At 46.3% G+C, this 15274-nt stretch overlaps 1 long non-coding RNA gene across 2 annotated transcripts in view; it reads left to right on the forward strand.

The window, feature by feature from the left end:
• The window catches only part of LOC121822388 (uncharacterized), a 29370-nt gene extending 14416 nt beyond the window's left edge, over positions 1-14954 (forward strand). The window contains exons 2-3 of one of the 2 annotated variants that reach the window (XR_013044381.1): positions 12956-13411; positions 14824-14954. This is a non-coding gene — a long non-coding RNA (uncharacterized LOC121822388). Of the gene's footprint in view, positions 1-12955; positions 13412-13850; positions 14289-14823 lie in introns of those variants that run through there. The other variant, XR_013044380.1, reaches the window with a different exon arrangement.
• The last annotated feature ends 320 nt before the right edge of the window (positions 14955-15274 follow it).

Here is a 15274-nt window from a genome sequence, read left to right on the forward strand (position 1 = left end):
CACCTGATGTTTTAAGGTGAGTGCTGGGATCTAAACTCAGGTCCCATCTGAGCCATCTCCCCAGACTGTTTTACGTGTTAAGATGAGGGTCTTAGTGTAATGTGGAAGCATGGTGGTTCACACTTGTAACCCAGGACTTGGGATCAGGAGTTCAAGGCCATCCTCAGCTACATAGTGAGTTTGAGGCTGGAGCCTGGGCTACATGACACAAGACTACCTCAGAAAATAGGGGCTTGGGGGGGTGTCTCTACCACTGAGCAACAAATATCACTATCCCCTACAGCTCACATTTTTATCTAATTTTACTTCCTATTTATTTATTTATTTATTTTGGTTTTTTGAGACAGGGTTTCTCTGTGTAGCTTTGGCGCCTGTCTTGGAACTCCTAACTGCTGAGGTGGCACACGGCTGTGACCCCAGCACTCCAGCAGTAGAAACAAGAGGATTCAAAGTTTGATGACATCTTCAGCTACATAGTGAGTTCAAAGGCCAGGAAAGAACGCTGTGCTGACCCTGTGTGGCTCCTCTGAGCCTGGGCTCTGCCACCTCAGGGATGCAGGATGTGGGGAGTCAGGGTCATTTGCTGCTGTGGCAATGATGGTGTTGGGATACGTAAGAAAGGAGATTGGGCTAGCCCAACTTGGCCCCTCAAAACGGAGTTCCCACAAGGAAGGCATACTAGAAAAAAAAAACAAAAAAACATGCAGACCATGCTCATGGTCTTCTGTGCTCAGAGGCCAACCTGTGCTAATGAGGTAGTCTCAAAATGAAACCAGACATTACTGGTAAAGAAAGAAGCAGAAGGGCACAGCAACTAACTAGGTACAAGACCCTCCCGACATCTTCCCTTAGACTCCATTCACCGTTCCCGTCTGCCCAGCTATTTGTAGTAAATAGGAGGTAATAAAGAAAGACAGAGATCCCTGGGGCTGGTTGGTTTCAGCAGTACCACTGCCTCTCAGGCACCAGCGGTTTTGTAAGTGACCCCGCCAGGCCAGGCATGGTGAGGATTGCGGTGAGTTTGAGGGTAGCCTGGGACACAGAGTGAGACTCTGGTCTAAAATAAAATAAAAATCAGAAGGAGATATTAAACCAACTTTATACTTATCAAAAGATTTATCCTCTATAATTATACATATATATAAACTATATAGGAATATTATCTATCTATCTATCTATCTATCTATCTATCTATCTATCTATGCAACACAAGTAAAGGTCTAACCTCAAACGCTATCAGAGGCACTGGCCTCACCTCTGCAACTGGAAGCTAAAGGCCTAAATTGCTTTAGCTGTTTCTTGCCAAGTACAGTATCGTGCTTTGAGCAATTTAGGGCAAATGACCAAAGAAAGAAATCCAGGACTTAGAGGAGGATTAGCTTGATGGAAATCGTGTTTCAAAGCCTCCATGGATGCCCTTTAATTCTTGGAAGTGTGAGCCACTTCTTCAGTGTGTGGCACCCCGACTCTTACCTCCTCTGGCTGAGTGTTGATTTCCTGGCTTTGCAAATGGCAGCCTTTCCTCACCCTCCCCAGCTCACACAGCAGCAGGGGGTTGAGTCTCCCAGCCCCCCACACACACCTGGCTTTCACTCGTTTCCTCATGCCTGGCCCCTGCGGGCAGATGTGCTAATCAGCCATCCATCACAATACTGAAACTCCGGGATAATTACGAACTGAGAAAGATTGTCTTGGTTCATCATTTGGGAGGTTCCAGCCCAGGAACGGGGTGACACATTGCTTTGGGCCTCTGGCAGGCATGCCAGACGATTGTGGTAGAAAACCCACAGCAGGTCAAAAGGCTTACCTTTGTGGCTAGGAAGCAACAGGAGAAAAGAATGGAATGAGGACAGGGTCTCACAATCCTCCCTGAAAGTTTTGCTTTTAATGTCGCGAATTTATTTTGTGTGGTGGTCAGGGAGGGAACACAAATGTGGAGGTCAGAGAACAACTTTCCAAAGTTAGTTCTCACCCTCTACCTTGTTTTAGACAAGCGCTCTCATTTCTGCTGCAGGCTGACTTCCCATCAGCTGGCCACCAAGCCTCAGGCCAGTTTCCGTCTCTGTCTCCCTAGGAACGCTGGGATTACTGATACATTTGACTTTTTACCTGGGTCCTGGGATCAAACCCAGTTTGTCAGGCTTGTGTGGTTACTACTTTTACTGGCTGAATCACCTCTCTAGACCCCCAGAGTTCCCCCTAAAGGCATGCTCCCAGTGACCTAAAATCCTCCCACAGGCCCTTTTTCCTGATGGTTCCACCATCTGCCAGTGGCACCATCCTGAGGACCAAACCTTTAAGACATGGGCATTTGGAAGATATTCAAGATGGATGACATTGCTTGGCGGGGGCGGGGCCACCCTCTTTCGTCTCCATTTTCAATCAGCTAAGGATCTGCACTAGAGCCCTCACGGTCTGTCCTTTTGCATCTGATCAACTTCTACAAAGCTTAGATTCCACCTGCCAAGTCACTAATTGAGCTAATGAAAACACAAGTGAGAAATTAGTGTGCAGTGGCCTTTGATCTGCCCCTTCAGATTCTGGGGGGAAAGAGGGATGCACGGGAGTCATTCTGTGATGACATGCATAAATGCATCTCTTTGGGCAACTGAAAGACTGAGCTGATGTGTAGCAAAGTCGGTTTACAATACTGGATGTGTGGAACAGTCCTGTAAGTGTAGCCCTTGGAAAGCTGAGTCAGATCTCTATGAGTTCAAGATCAGCTTGGGCTGTGTAGTGAATTTCAAGTCAGCCTGGCTGTAGAGTTAAGGCCTGTCCAAAAAAGAAAGAAAAGAAAAGAAAAAGAAAGGGCAAATGTGATTTCTCTTATATACGCTAGATTTCAAATGTATAAATATGAAGAATATGTATGTAGGAGCCCAGCATGGTAGCACCCCCCATTGATCCTAGCACTCGGGAGGCAGACACAGGGGGATCTCTAGTACCTCGAAGAGTTGGAGGCCAACCTAGTCTACACAGTGAATTCCAGAACAGCCAGCACTGCATAACAGAGAGGTGTGTCTTGAAAGAAAGAAAGAAAGAAAGAAAGAAAGAAAGAAAGAAAGAAAGAAAGAAAGAAAGAAAGAAAGAAAGAAAGAAAGGAAGGGAGGAAGGGAGGAAGGGAGGAAGGAAGGAAGAAGGAAAGGACGGAAGGAAAAAAGAAAGAAAAGAAAAGGCCACAGGGAACCTCATTTGCATGATGTATGCTAACCAAAAAAATTCAATTAAAGAAGAAGAACTGGTTTTCTGATAAGAATCTTGAGAAAGAACTGTCCTTTGCAGTGAGGTTGTGGGAGGTGCCAGGATTCCATTACTAGTTTCCAGTGGTAACTAGGTTAGAACAAGACCGTCAGTAGCAGGAAACATCAGAGTCAGCTCCAGAGCCGTTGAGGTTTCCTGTAAGCCGGCAGGCCTACCTATAGTGTGGGCGAACTCCTCCCCGAGGATCCACGGCTCTCAGTGTCATCCAGACCACCTTGTCCTGCTTTCTATAGTAAGGTCTGATACACACCAGTCCACGAACACGGTGACTTCTCTCACTCAGTTCTGGCCTTTTCCTTTGCAATTCTTACTATTCTCCGGTTCCTTTTTCACATATACTTCCGCCTTTCGTGTTTGTGTTTGAGACAGAGCCTCCCTGTGTAGCCTAGGCTGTGATTTTTCCATTGTGTGATCCTCCTGGTTCAGCCTGGAACTTTCTATGTAGATCATGCCAGCCTCAAACTCACAGAGCTCTGCACCCCCTTCCTCCCGAGTGATGGGATTAAACACACCTGTATGCACAGCGGACTGTTTCTCTGCTTTTGAGACAGACTCTTACACAAACCAGGCTGTCTTCAACTTACTATGTAGCCAAAGATGACCGTGATCACATCTGCTGAAAAAAATTATACTTTTGGGGACTGGAGAGATGGCTCAGCCATTAAGAGAGGACCTGGATTCAATTTACACCACCCATGCGGTGGCTCACATCAGTCTGTAACTCCAGTTCCAGGGGATCCATGGACATTAAGCATGCTCAAGGTGAACCTACAGAAAGACAGGCAAAACACTCATACACACAAAATAAGTGAGTCTAAAATTTAAAAAAAAAAAATCATACTTCTTACCATCATTTTAAAAACTTGATAGAACCAAGTACAGTGGGACAGGAGGCTGAGGTGGAAAGTGGAAGGATTATGTCCTAATTACGTCACCAGCCTGCAAGGACATCCCAGCCTAAAAAGGCAAGCAGGCATGCCCTCTCTGTGCCCTCTCTCTTCTCCATTCTCCCCTTCCGTATTCTCCCCCCTCCCCGCCGCCTCTCTCTCTCTCTCTCTCTCTCTCTCTCTCTCTCTCTCTCTCTCTCTCTCTCTCTCTCTCTCTCTCTCTCTCTCTCTCTCTCTCTCTCTCTCTCGCCCCCCCCTTTCCCAATAAAGCTCTAGGCTTTAGAAAGGTAACCATGGCTCGTGATTCTTCCGCCACCGCAACATCCATCGGCAAGGCCGCCGTGGGTGGTGACCAGCCAGGAGCGCCCCCGCCTAACCAACAGAAGGCCCCACTTGAAGCCAGGAGTTTGAGACCAGCCAATGTATTAGTACCTCGGTCACTGCTGTAGCCAAACGCCTGACAAGAGGCAATCTAAGGACAGTTCAAGAGGTACAAATCCACTATGATGGCAGAAGTAATGATGGTTGGATCTTAAGGCCGGAGGTCACATTGTATCTGAAGTTAGGAAGTCACCTAACTTCCTTCCCGGCTGGTGGCTCCCCACCCCCACCCTGCACACTTTTTATTTTCTAAACAGGGTCTTACTGTATAGTAGCCCTAGCTGTCCTAGAACTCATAGAGATCCACCTGCCTCTGCCTCCTGAGTTCTGGGATTAAAGGTGTGCGCCGCCGCCGCCGCCGCCGCCGCCGCCACCACCGCCACCACCGCCTGGCTCAGAGAACTCTTAATTTGACCGGATCCCATGCAACTCAGGCACACCTAGAACTCACTGTGGCTAAAGATGACCTTGAAACCTGATCTTCCTGCTTTCACCCCCAAAATACCAGGATTGACGGACTGCTCACGGAGTCTGTGGGCAGGATCTGAGCCGGAAGGGGTAAAAGGCTGGCTCACGTGGAAGCTTCTCTGCATGGATAAGGGCCACAGATGGCCCACCCATGTGGGGGGTGCCAGATATAACAAGAAATCCATGGAGTCTGCTTAATGAGCAAAGGAATTTATTAGGGGATAAAAACTCATTACATCATGGGAGATTTATTGTAGGGTCCTGGGAAGCCAAGTTATAGTCCCAAATTCTTATATTCCCACGCTGGTCTTCCTTCTCAGCATCCACACCCAAGAGGGAACAAAGAGAAATTGCCTCCCTGTATCTCAGGTCTTAAAGGTCACCCAAAGGCCATGCCCTAGGGGCATGCACTTCAAGGTCATAGGCAAGTAAAGCAGTTATCTGCTGTATCTCTAGGGGCGGTGCTTCAAGGTCATAGACAGCAGCTACCCACTACACACCTAGCACACCTAGAACTCACGGTGGCTAAAGATGACCTTGAAATCTTGATCCTTCTGCTTTCATTTCCAAAATACCAGGATTATAGACAAGCACCGTCACATCAAATTTATGTGGTGTTAGGGATGGAACCCAGGGCTTTGTTAGGTAAGCCCTCTACCAACTGAGCTATATTCCCAGACCTGATATAACTTGCTAGGTTAACCAGGCCTGCCTCTGCCTCCCAAGTGCTGGAATTAAAAGGATATGCCGCCACACTTGACATAACATAACCAGTTTTATCTTGTTGAATTTCATTTTTTTGGTTTTTTTCTATTTTTTATCATTAAGATTTAAAACAAAGAAATTTTTTTATTCATTTTACATACCAACCACACACCCCTCCCTCCCCCTACCTCTCAATTTAATTTATTAATAGTAGAATTAAATATTAGTAGTTTTTTTAACTACTTAGTGATTAGTAGTAACATTTTAATGTTAATGCTTTTTTTTTTGGTATCTTAGAAAGCTGTTTTAGCTGGGTGTAGTGGCACATGATTTTAATCCCAGCACTCAAGAGGCAGAGGCAGGTGGATCTCCATGAGTTTGAGACCACCCTGGTCTACATAGTGAGTTTTCAGGGCTACATAGCAAGACCCTATCTCAAACAAAACAAAAACAAAGAAAAGAGGAGAAAGCTACTTCATTTCTATTTTTTAAAAGATTTTATTATTTTTATTTCATGTGTGTGCATGTTTTGTTGGAATGCATATGCACACCACATGTGTCCCTGGTGCCCACAGAGGTCAGAAGAGGATCTTAGATCCTCTGGAACTGGAGTCACAGATAATCTAACCACCCGTGGGCTGCTGGATAGTGAATCTGGGTCCCCTGCAAGAGCAACAGGCACTTTCTTAACAGTCATTTCTCCAGCCTCCGAAAAACGATTAAAAGTTAGTAAGACAGCTGGGTGTGGCAACACACACTGCAATCCTAATAGTCCTGAGGCAGAGGCAGGAGGATCAGGAGTACATAACCAGCTTGAGCTACATAGTGAGTTAAAAGACAGCTTGGGCTATAGGACACCTTGTCTCCACCGCCTTCCCTCTCCCCCACAGTTAATGAAGTATATTCTGAAAGTTGATTTTAAAAAGCTCTTCTAAAGTGCTTTTTAAGTATGATTCTAAGTATCAGGATGGTTGTGCCCGAAGCATTAGACTTAAGTTTAAAATAAAGGGAGCAGGCACTGTGCAATTATCAGGGATCCCTGATGATTATCTTCCTGACAGGCAATTCTTTGTTCTGAACTGAGCGCTTCTTGCTTTGGCAATATGATTACAGATTTTGGAATCCTGACCTTCATAGGACTTTCACAACTCTGGTCCACCAATGCTTTGTGTGGCACTCTGCTGCTTATCAACTGTCACTAAAAGTTTTCCTCTTTCACAGTTTAGGAGGCCTTATCAGCAAAATAACTCTAAGGTAAACAGAGTTTTAATTACCATGATAGCTCTCTCAGCCAGTTTTGGCCACACTTACAAAATGTCCTCACTGAGTAACTTTTCTTTTCTTTTCTTTTTTTTTCCCCCGAGACAGGGTTTCTCTGTGTAGCTTTGTGCCTTTCCTGGAACTCGCTCTGTAGACCAGCCTGGCCTCGAACTCACAGAGATCCACCTACCTCTGCCTCCCGAGTGCTGGGATTAAAGGCCACCACCGCCCGGCTTCTTTTCCTTTTGAAATAATTTGTTTTTATTTTATGTGCACTGGTGTTTTGCCTACGTGTATGTCTGTGTGAGGGTGTCAGATGCCCCGAAACTAGAGTCATGAACAATTGAGTGCTGGGAATTGAACCCAGGTCCTCTAGGAGAGCAATCAGGACTCTGGCAGGGCTGGAGCATCTCTCCAGCCCTCCCTAACTGAGTGGCTTAAACATAGACTTACCCATTTCTCACAGTTCTTCAGTCTTGGAATTCAGGAGGTCATGGCCAAGTTCAAGATGACCCTGGCCTGGGTTGTGAGCAGCTGCCTTCGTGCTGAGCTCTCCAGTTGCAGGGAAGAGACAAGGAAGAAGACTTCCTCTTTCTCCTTTCTTCCCCCATCCCCTCCTTCTCTAAAACAAAATAAAACGACATTGTTTCTATACCAGACAGTGTAGACTCTCCACCCCCAATGCAGACTCACTATTCTTTCCTAAGGATGATACAATGTAAAGGTATTATAAATAACTGGGAGATAATGTAAAGCATATTATATGTATATGTTATATGCAAATATTAAATCATTTGACATAAGAGATTTGAACATGCTCAGTCTCCAAAGGGGACCTGGAGTTTATCCCTGTGAGATACTAAAAAAGACAACTGAGTTATCAGACCAAGGCCTCGTGGCTCAGGCTTGTAATCCTAGCTACTCAAGAGGCCGAGGAAGGAAAATGTCAAGTTCAAGGTCTGCCCGGGGCGACAGAGTGAGTTCCAGGGCAGCTGGAACAACTTAGGAAGACCATTTCAAAATAAAAATTAGAAAACAGATCTGGAGACGTAGGTTGGTGGTAGGGCACTTGCCTGGCATGTACAAGGCCTCAGGTTCAAGCTTGCTTCACCTGGTAGGTGCACAAAAAAAGGTGTCAGGTCCTGATGTATTCCTGTCAGCCTGGGTGGTGGCTCAGTGGTAGAGCATTTGCGTAGCACACAGAAGACCATGGGTTTAATCCTTTGCACCCCCAAATAAAGTCAAACCAATGAGCTTTACTGATGGATTTTACTTCACAAATGTTTGATGACAATTTGGTTAAACACATCTGAGTAACTGTGGGCCTCAGTAACTGAGGGGTGAGCATGGGGGAAGTTACAAAGATCAAGGGTGACCATGTAGTAGAGGAGGTGCAATCTGCCAGGGTTTGAGATCAGGAATTCTAATAGCTTTGTTTGTGATCTAAGGCAGGAGCCGTAGTCTTCTCGGCCCACTAAGAAGAGCACCGAGTACTTTTCCTTTACCATCAAAACCTTCAGAGTGTGTGCACACCAAGGGGGAGGGAACAGAGTGACCTATATGCCCACAGTGTTTTGTAACTACCCGATGCCTTGGTTCATGGGAGGTTAGCAGTAATTGTCTGTTTCAATAGCCCTCTCCTTGATGGAGCTGATAAGGCAGTCACAGTGATAATGATAATGATGAGTCCCACTTCCTTGATAAACAGGAAAATCCAGATGCTCACCTTGAAGCTTGCAATAAACCAGAGGAATGGTTACATCACACTCCGGAGCACTGAAGCTCTTCTGGAAAGGCATCTTTCTTCTATGGAGCGGCACTCATGCCTTTGAACCCAAGCAACATTTGCTGTAAACCATGGAAATGTCTCAGTAAAAATCCTCCTTTCCCACCCCCTTCTTCCTTCTTAGTTTGATATTGGGGATCAAACACAGGGACTTATATATTCTGGGCAAAAGTTCTCTACCACTGAGCTGTGGACATCCCAGCCCCAAATCTTCATGTTCTCTTATAGTTTTGTCCTTTTTTTCTTTCTTTCTTTTTCTTTTCTCTTATAGTTTTGTTGTTATTGTTGTTTGGTTGGTTAAGCATGGTTTGGCTCTTTTGAGACAGGATCTGTCTATGTAGGCCTGGCTGGTGTCCTGGAACTCACCTACGTAGACCAGTCTGGCCTTGAACTCACAGAGACCCTCTTGCCTCTGCCTTCTTGAGTGCTGGTGTTAAAGGCACGGACCACCATGCCTGGCCTCTTTGTTGTTGTTATTATGAAAATGTTACCAGGTATGGAAAACCCCAGCACTCAAGAAATGGAGGTAGAGGCCGCCAGCGGGTCTCTGTGAGTTCCAGGACAGACAGGGCTGTAGTGGCATTCCTGGCTTGGCTCCAGAGAACAGCACCTAGCCCTAATCATTCCTTTGTTTAGCCACACCTTTTGTTTCTCTTACCTTTTGTTTCTCTTATCGCCCTATGTGAATCTTATTTGAGAGTCAAGGATCAGAGAGTGCTCCAAGGATCAAAGGCCTATGCAAAAGTTGGTCCAGGAAACCCGGAAAACCGAGGCACCTGTTAATTCAAGTAATTTGCACCTGGCATTTGGTCTCTGTGAGCTCCTTTTGGGTTGCTTTGAAGGTATAGAAATTAACTATCTAAACTGTAAAAAAGAGTAAATAAATATGCCATAGGTGAAGGGAAGAGTGCTTCAGTCCTTTGAGGCTGGACTGCCCTGCAGCCATGATAGGCTAGATTCATTCTTAAGATGCCTCTGTGTCTTCATTCCCTGGAATTATGGGTAGTTATGAGATACCATGTGAGTGCTGGGGACCTAACTTGGGTCCTCTGCAAGAACAGCAAATGTTCTTAACCTCTGAGTCCTTTCTCCAGCCCCTTACAAGTCATTTTAAAAGAGCAAACAATGTCATTATTTCTTTAAACAGCATCTTATGGTGCTGGAGACATGCCTGAGTAGTTAAGAGCTCTTGCTATTCTTCCAGAGGACCTGAGTTAGGTTCCCAGTATACACAGAAATAAAACAAATCTTTAAATAAAATGTTATGTGATAGATATGCACATAAAACTAATAAAACAGAACTATCTGGATGGAGGTAGGAAATTCTCCTTGGTCTACAACTGGAGAAAATGGGGCTGGAGAGACAGCTTAGTGATTAAGGCTGACAGCCCCAGTTCTGGGAGATCCAGCACCCTCTTCTGGCCTCTGTGGGTACTGCACACATGTAGTGCACACAAATTAAGTAAACCTTTTTTTAAAAGATCGTAGAAAGTCAAGAAACCACACTTGAGACTTTTGATACCCAGGAATGCACACAGCTGATAGGTTTCCTTGCTTACTGTTTCATATAGTCTTAGGAGATGGGGTGCTTACAACTCAGACAAGAACAGGGAAGTCCTATTTTCTCTTCCATTCATGAAAAACGAACCAGTACTGGGGGAAACTTGTCCAGATATGGTTATGTGGTTAGTATCATTTATTTACACTTGTCACACAGGTTAATATAATCTTTCTCATTTATTTATTTATTTAATTTATTTATCTATCTATTTATTTATTACTGAAACACAGAGTCTCAATATGTAGACCAAACTGGTTCTAAACTTACAGAGATCTGCCTGCTTCTCTTTCCCAAGCTCTCAAGTGCTGGAATTAAAGATGTATGCCACCAACTCTGTTTCCCTCCCTCCCCCGCACACCTTTGGGTCTAAGTATCTCGGTATGCAGCCCTTGCTGACCTAAAACTTACCCTATAGAGCAAGCTTGACCTTGGACTCACAGAGATCTGTCTGCCTCTGCCTCCTGAGTGCTAGGGTTAAAGGAAGCAGAGGCAGGTGGATGGATGTCTGTGCATTTAAGGCCAGCCTGGTCTACATAGGGAGTCCTGTGTCAGCTGGGGCTTTGTGGTGAGCCCTGTCTCAAAAGATATTAAATAAACAGACAGGCCAGTGAGCTAGTCATCTGTGAAGCTAGAGAAAGAGGAACCGCTGTAAAGAGCGTGGAGATAACCTCATACTATTAGTGAGACCCCTGAGTTCTTCCCCTTAGATCTAGAACCAGTCAACATATGCTAGTGTGTGTAAGGGTTCTATCTACATTCATAATCATACCTTTCTTGCACAGTTAAGGGAATTTTTTGTTCCTTTGTTCTTTGTTTCATAGTCAATGAAGCAAATATTTTTTGTCCTCTCCCAAGTGCTGCCTCTGTTCCTCTTTTCTCCAGAAAACCCTTCCTCTGAAGACTTTGATGCAGCAGTAAGGGAAGTAATTTTCTGTGGGCTTTTTTTTTTTTTTTTTTTTTTTTTTTTTTGAGAGAGAAAGTCTTACTATGTAGCTCTGGCTGCCCTGAAACTCACTGTGTAGACCAGGCTATCCTCAAACTCTCAGAGATCTGCCTCTGCCTCCCAAGTGCTGGGATTAAAGGCGTGCTCCACTCTGGCTGGCTAAGGGCAATAGTATTTATTCATAAGCTGCATGCATATTGATGTATAAATCCATATAAATAATTCCAATAGAAGAACAATGTTGATGTTAATCAGCACCCTTAGCACAGTGCTGAGATGCAGTCGTGCCCAGTAAACTATTCTTGCCAGGTAGGGCTGGAAGATTGCAAAACACTTTGCCTGAAATCCTGGGCGTTACTGATTTGCATACAAAGAGCCTTCACAGCAGGATTACACCCATAGCCACCCAACTCTTAAACTGTTGCCCGCGTTCCTTTACTCTACTGCCCTTTCCTGCCCCCACAGTTTTCTCTGTCTGGGTCAGCCTTCCTCGGGTTCTGCTTCCACAGCTGTCCGCTGCCCCAGCGGTTTGCACATCTCTCCACGGTAGATCCTTGGGCAGGGGAAGTTCCAAAGCTGAGGCATCCCCCTCCGGCTGTTCTCCACATCCTTTTGGAGACAATCTCTCACTGAATCTGGAGCTGGCTGTTCTCAGTTGGTCTGGCTGGCCAGCAAGCCTCCAAGGATCTAATTGCCACCTCTCTCTGGGTGCTAGAGTTACAGCTGCTTCTCTGGGAGCCTGGCTCTTACATGGGTGTGGGGGATCTGAGCTCAGCTCCTCACTCTTTCTTGCACAACAAATGTATCAAGCACTTTATGACACTGAGCCCTGGGCTTGGGAAATTGTGGGCCCTGGACCCCCACTGTGAGTGGCTGCCACCTTGCTTGCTGACCTTGACTAGATGTCCTCCCTATTCAGATTCCCTGCCGGTTTCCTTTTCACCTAAAGATCCCTGGAGAGATCACCAGAGGTTTTTTGTTCCTGTATCCTGCATTTGGTGTAAACAGGTTAGATGCAAGAATGTTCGGTAGGGAACTTCTGCCCTCCGGGGATCCTCCATTGTGCTGTAAGCCTGTATTTAAGGTTTCCTCCCTCTTTCAATAAACAGCATTCGGCATTCAGCCATGGTGAATGACTCGCTGTCTCTTGTCTCTATTTTTTAATCCACAGCACCTCGCTCGGACATGGTGAACGGATGGTGGTTATCGCTACAGGATATGGTTTAGCATATTGGTTCTCAACCTGTGGGTCCCACGACTCCCAGGTCAACTGGCCCTTTCCCAGGGGTCGTCTAAGACCCAACAGAAATGTCAGATGTTGACATCACAATAGCAAAATGACAGTTATGAAGTAGCAACTTTATGGTTGGGATCACCACAACGTGAACTGTTTTAAAGAGTGTCAGCATTAGGAAGGTTGAGAATCACTGGTTCAGCAGGTAAAGGTGCTTGCTGGCAAGCCTGACAACCCGAGTTTGGCCCCTGGGACCCATCTGGTAGAAGGAGAGAACCCTACTCCTGCAAGTTGTCCTTTGACCTCTGCATGTGTGCCATGGCGTGTGTCCTTCCAACCCTTGAAATTAATGTGTGTGTGCGCGCGTGTGTGCAACATGGCAATGAAATTGAATTTATTTTTGTTTCTAAAAATTTAAACGTGCTTATTGGCCAGCTAGAGATACATGTCTTGGCTCTTTTCTTTACAGATTCCACCAGAAACCTCCGAAGTTCCAATAACTGAAGAGAAACACAAAGCCTGAGAAATGCACGTGCGTTAAAGTCCAGTGGCTCTCAGGGATTCTAGGCGAATAAAGAGCCCAAGGGGCTTTTCCGTACTGCCGACTTCAGTGGGGAAAACCACTCTGCTTGCGAAGCCAGCCCCGAGGGGAACAGCTCACAGCTGTGTGTGGTAATGCTTGCAGAGCCAGGCTATCAATTTGGCCAGAGATGGAAAAGGAGTCATCAAGCAGCTTCTGGGGGTGGCAGCAGGTGCCCATTGGTACTGTTGCCACAAGGAGACAATCCAGAACCCCACGGCAAACCACTAAGGCAGACCCAGTGAAAGCCAAACAGTCCTAACAGAGCTAAGCTGGAAATGAGCCTGTGGGGCCCTTCATGAATCAGAGCCCATGGAATTCACAGGGAATCTACAGTTCTTAACGGTAAAGAAGGCCTGGGCGATCCTTGCGTCTTTCCTAGGGTCCTTCTTACTAGCTAGCCTCCCTGGAGCTGTGGGTTGCAGTCTGGTTATCCCTTGCTTTACATCTAGTATCCACTTATGAGTGAGTACATACTATATTTGTTCTTCTGAGTTTACATGAGCAAACTGGGGGGTCAAGGGGAGTAATAGAGGGCAAGAGACGGGGGAATGAGAGCCTAGGGGAGCGGGAGGTTCGAGCTGGAACAGGATCAGAGTGGGAGAACAAGGAAAGAGATACCATGATAAATGAAGACACCATTGGGGTAGGGAGAAGCAGAGTGCTAGGGAGGTTCCCAGGAATGCATAAAGAGGACTCCACCATAGACTCCTGGCAATGGTCGAGAGGGTGCCTGAACTGGCCTACTCTGGTGATGGGGTGGCTGAATATCCTGTCATCACAGAGCCCTCATCCAGTGACTGATGGAAGCAGATGCAGAGATCCACGGCCGGGTCCCAGGCAGAGCTCCAGGAGTCCAATCGACAAGAGAGAGGAGGGATTATATAAGCCAAGACCATGACTGGAAAAAGTACAGAGACAACCAGCCAAACTAATGGAGACACATGAACTGTGGACCAGTAGCTGAGGAGCCCCCATGGTACTGGGCTAGGCCCTCTGGATAAGTGAGACAGTTGTTTAGCTTGAACTGTTTAGGGGGCCCCCAGGCAGTGGGATCGGGACCTGTTCCTAGTGCATGAGCCGGCTTTTTGGAGCCTAGTGCCTATGGTGGGACACTTTGTACAGCCTTGGTGCAGGGAGGAGGGGCTTGGACCTGCCTCAGCTGAATGTACCAGGCTCTGTTGACCCATGGGAGACCTTGCCTTGGAGGAGGTGGGAATGGGGGAGCTTTGGAGGGGGGACTGGGGGGAAGCAGGAGGAGGGAGGACAGGGGAATCTGTGGTTGGTATGTAAAATGAATAGAAAATCTCTTAATAAAAAAAAAAAAAAAAAAAGAAGGGCTGGGGTTATAGCCTTGTGGGTAGGGTGCTTGGCTAACATATACAGTGCCCTAGGTTAGATTTCCAGAATGTCATAAAACTGGGTGTGATGTTGCATACCTGTATTCCCAGTCCTTGAGAAGAGGTGACACAAAAGTGTTCAATGTCATTGCCGTCTGTGGAGGTAAAGACTCTACTGGTGGGGGACTGGACGGCAAGCTGGAGACCTGAGTTTGATCCCCAGAACCCACATAATAATGGATGAAGAGAGAAGGCAGGAGAGAGAGAGAAAACACACACACACACACACACACACAGACACACCACACACACAGAGCTTGGTGACTAAGGAAATAGATCCTTTCCTTCCGGTGACAATGGTCCCCCGACATCAGGTCTGGGGTAGCTATTAAATTGTCACTTCTCTCTCTGTTCCAGGTCTCTAGATGGAATTTTCTTCTCTGTCTAGACACCAGGGCTTGAAGAAGGCCCAGTGAGAATGAACTTGCCATTAGGAAGTAAACAAGCGGCACAATAAAGTTATTATGCTCTCGGCTGCGCTTGGAAAATTGCGGCAATTCTTTTTGCACAGAGCCAGCCGCCTCTGCAAAGTGTCAGATGGCATTCACTGGAGCTGGGTGCTCTCTGGCAGACCTCGCGTTGATGAGGCAAGCAGTGTCTTACTCACTGCACTCTGCTTTCTCCTGACTCCTAGATTGGAGTCTTTTTTTTTTTTTTTTCCTTTTTTCCCCCCTCTTCTTTTTTCTTCCTTCCCTCCCCCTCTTCCTCCTCCTTCACTTCCTCCCTCTTCTTTCTTCCTTTCCCTCTTTCCTTCTGTCGCCTGCGCTGGGCAGGTACCGAGCTACATCTCCGGCCCTTAATCTCTCAT

Source organism: Peromyscus maniculatus, chromosome 14 (genome assembly GCF_049852395.1).
Source record: "Peromyscus maniculatus bairdii isolate BWxNUB_F1_BW_parent chromosome 14, HU_Pman_BW_mat_3.1, whole genome shotgun sequence".
Taxonomy (NCBI): Eukaryota; Metazoa; Chordata; class Mammalia; order Rodentia; family Cricetidae; genus Peromyscus; species Peromyscus maniculatus.